Genomic DNA, 4,381 nt, shown 5'->3' with positions numbered 1-4,381 from the left:
ATTAAGAGAGATGCCCAATAAAGTAGATCATTCTCCAATTTTTGTAGGTGTTTCTGGACACAAAGTGAGTCATCTTACATCTTGTGACAAATGCTGTGTTGCTCATGACTCTTTAAGACCTTTCTAGTTAACAGTCCAATAGCCCATTTGTGAATATTGTCATTGTTCGCTCGAGGCAAAAATCCGTTTTTCAGCCACATTTCCGAAAATAAGCCTTTTAGAGTATATGTTGCTTCATAAGTTGTATATAAATGTGGCCATTATGTACATTTTAGTGTATCAGAATAGTCTCTACGACCTTCCTTATAGGCGGAAATGCCAAAAATCACGGAAATTATGAACTGCGTCAAGCCAAAAACCGTTTTTTGGCCATATTTCCGAAACAAAGCATTTTAAGGTATATGTTGCTTCATAAGTTGTAAATAAATGTGGTTATTAGGCACATTTTGGTGTATCGGAATAGTCTTTAAGACCTTCCTGGGCTGAAATACAAAAATTCGAGTGACTGCGAAACCCTGAAAAAGGGTGTGGCCGAAAACGCCCTCATTGCATTTATTTCAAAAATGCAATGAAGTCCAAATGTTTTAAGAATCATCTAGAGAGGTGATAACTGTTGAGAAATCGCTTTTAACACGAAAAGCTAACGAGATAGCCTTTTAGAACGGTTGGGATCCGACTAGCAGCCTTTTAGCGTTGACGGAGAAATAGACAAATTACCAGGGGATCTTTTGGGGCTAGATATATAGTCCTATATGCTCCTATACTTGTAAAAACATCTCAGATACATCTTTAAAGACTCATTTATGTCTAATGCTCTAATGTCTATCATATCTTTGATGTAAGTTTCTTAACTCACTTCTAACAGCAGGAAAGACAGTCACACCAACCCAGCTACCAGTAACCAGATGAAATGATCACTTCAAACAATCAGACGATATTTGGGATGCACAACAAGGCTGAGAGATACTCCTGGGCAGCTTACCATATCTTCGTGCTTCTCTCATCTCTTATTGGAGATACTCTAATCTTATACGCCTCTTTCCAGGAGAAAGCTTTTAGATTAAATAAATTTATAGTAATTGTGATTCAATACATCGCAGTTGCTGATCTAGCATATGCTCTTTTCAGCGTTTTTCCAGGAGCTGTCTCGCTGATCGCTGACTCTTGGGTTTTAGGAGATGTCATGTGCTATGTCAGAGTTTATTCTGGATTTTTAATTTATCCAGGAGGAATGATGCTGATAGCTGTGATGACTGTCAGCAAGTTCCTCCTTTTAAAGTATCCTGTTAGGTGTTCAAGGTTAACTGAGAGGATGGCTCATCAAATATGTTGTCTCGTCTTTATTCCTCCTCTAGCGTTCCCGATACTCTTCCTTGTTGTAGATAAGGACGATGTTGGGTTTGATTACATACCTTACACCTGCACTTACGGGTTCAAAGCAAATGTCTGGAAGGAAATAGAGCCAATTATATCATTCATCACTCTGTTTCTTCCAATCATAGCTATCATCGCTTCAACAATCCCCACTCTTAAGTATCTTGTCGATGCAAGGAAATGTGCAAGACGGGCTCGAGGAAATGTTCCATGGCAAGGAGCTTTAACTGTGGCCCTCACTGCTGTTGTCTTCTGCTTATCTACCTTGCCTAACTTTGTCCTTAAAATCAGCAGACATTTCGTCAAAGATGATCCCACAGGCTTACTCCAATTTCATTTCCCTCGAATCAATGAATACATGCTGATGATTAACATTATGTCAAATTTTTATATCTACACGTTGACGATTAGGAGCTTCCGAAGATTTCTTCTGTCGAAGATTTGTTTTATTTCACCTGCCTCCTCGGACTTGACATCTACAGGTGCAGATGAGAGCAAAAATGCAAAGCATTCAATAAAAATGTCAGATAAGATTCCTACAGTCTCTAGAATCTCAGAGAAGAGGCGGAAAACCCATATGGATCATGATGAAGAGTGCTAGTACGACGATAGCAATTGATACTGAACAGAAAGTAACTGTTACTAAATCATGGGTAATCATTAAAAGATAGAATTGATCATTAAGTTTAAAATCGTTGTAAGTTTGATACGTGTCAGACTCTTAGATCAATTTCAGAATGTTATTACTCTAATCTACGTCCATGTCACTTCATAATTCATATGTCCTGTTGTTCAAAAAGATTTGTGGTTGATTACATATTTAATTGAATCAGTAACGAATATAAGACACATTTAGCAAAATACATGGCTTAAAATAACATTCTCTCATGATCAGTGTGTAACTGTCCATAATGTAAAAGTTGTTATCTCACTCTTGTTTACGCTAATACAATGCATTAAATAGGGGTGCAATAACTGGGAGGGAGATAACTATTGTTATCACATTATAAGCAGTGATGTAACTGCTTATTTGTGCATGACTGTTGTAGAGCAGAATATTTGTCGAAGCTGAATGGACAGTTAGAGGTAAAAATTCTTTGTTAACGAGACCTGAGACCAAAAGAAGGAAGGATATTGCAAACTTTCTTGTGTATTTGTTTTCATATTGTAACCATTATCCATCTATTTTCTTTCAGATTAAAAACTGTATGATTTATAAAGTGTTCAAAATATTATGAACGTACTACTACTAACATTTTTGAATTAAGCAAGATATTATTTGTCAATACCCACTGCTGCTGTTTTGTACATTCTAAAAGATTTGACAAACTAATCGCTCAGGTGTTCGATAGTAATACTAGGTTGTAAACATGCTCATGTCATTTGTAATCACTCTCAAAAGGCTATTTTAGAATCATGAGAACTACTTTGGTTGTAGTATTTACCAGATTGTGTACCAGTTATTTAAGAATAAACATGAAAATAAACAGGTGCGTTAACACAGGCTTCACATTATCGGACCCCAGAGTCCAGACTTACGAGAATAATTACTATCCGTCTGGATTTAATTCAACAAGGGTACCACACAGTGCTGGCAAGCACGACCGTTGCTTTTATAGTTATACCTCCTATACTATTATACCCCCATGCTATTATCCCCGTTTTTTCAGGCATTAAGACTCATCAGAAGTCGTTCAGCAGGTTTAAAGTTCAAAACATTTTAATTCAATGGCAAAGATGACAGTAATAAAATTAAGAAATAGTTATGTGGAAGTTTTTAAGGAATTTGCACAAAATACACGCCAGCACTGCTATACGAAATTCGGTAAAAACCCAAAATCGCCATATTCAGGTGCCTTAAAAACCATGTTAAAATTAAGTTTTTTTTATTAAATACTTTTCAAATTTTACAGAGTACAGCAATAGATGAATATAAAATAGAATCGTTCAAAATATCGCCCCCATCTGTAAAATATGATGGGCACCCAAACACGGTAAACACATAGTGAACTATGTCCGCAGTAACTTGGACCCATTACATCGAATTAATCTAAATCCAAAAATTTATGAAAAACTATTTAATAACAAACAAATCCATGGTGAATAACTGTGGATATAGAGTCAAAATTTGTATTTCAATACGTCAAATTCCAGATACATTAGATACAGGTCTGAAATGGTCATTAATGTGTGAGAAGGTGTGCGGGTGAAGTGTGATATGATGTTGAAAGTATAGGAAGGTAGATACAAAAATTAATAAAACAAAAATAATAATAATATGGGGAGCAAAGAGACTAGGCTAGACTGTTGTTTCGCTATCCAATAAACATTTCCATAGATGCTTAGTGACCTCAGCTTTGAAAAGACTAGTAGACACAATCTGTCTTACCTGTAAAGGGAGTCCATTCCACAGTATATGGGTTCTGTAGAAAAATGATTTTGCCAGTGGGCTATTTGAGGTACATGTGGTGTGTGAATTCTGACTTAACTTAGGTAAAATTGATGACACAATAGACAGACTGTCGAGGTGGCAACGTCTTAGTCGAGAAGTGCCCTGATATAAAGAGAGATAGTGAGGCAGCGATACAGGAATTAAATTGTTAAGAACTTTGTGAAAAAAAATAAGATCATTCAAGTCAAACTTTTGAGCCAAAGGGAGAATGTCGACAAGCTTGCACTTTTTGACATATTGCTCAGGTGGATAACTGCGGCCCTCTTCAGACAGAATCCATTTAATAGCTCTCTTTTGGAGACTTTCTAATTTATCACTAAGTGATTTATTACAAGGGCGCCAGATTATGGAACAATTTTCGAATTGGCTACGAACCAGGGAGAGATAAAGCGCCCGGCGACGTTTCTGATCAATGACAATATGGCCATCTCTTCTGACCATACCAAGTTGTTGGCAGGCCTTAGTATAAATTCTGTCGCACTGACTATTCCAACTTAGCTTAGGAGTAACATCGACTCCAAGATCTTTTTCTAATTCTACATACACAAGAGGAGA

The sequence above is a fragment of the Bolinopsis microptera genome, chromosome 5 (assembly GCF_026151205.1).
Source record: "Bolinopsis microptera isolate Bmic1 chromosome 5, MBARI_Bmic_1.0, whole genome shotgun sequence".
Classification (NCBI taxonomy): domain Eukaryota; kingdom Metazoa; phylum Ctenophora; class Tentaculata; order Lobata; family Bolinopsidae; genus Bolinopsis; species Bolinopsis microptera.
This window is presented reverse-complemented; position numbering follows the sequence as displayed.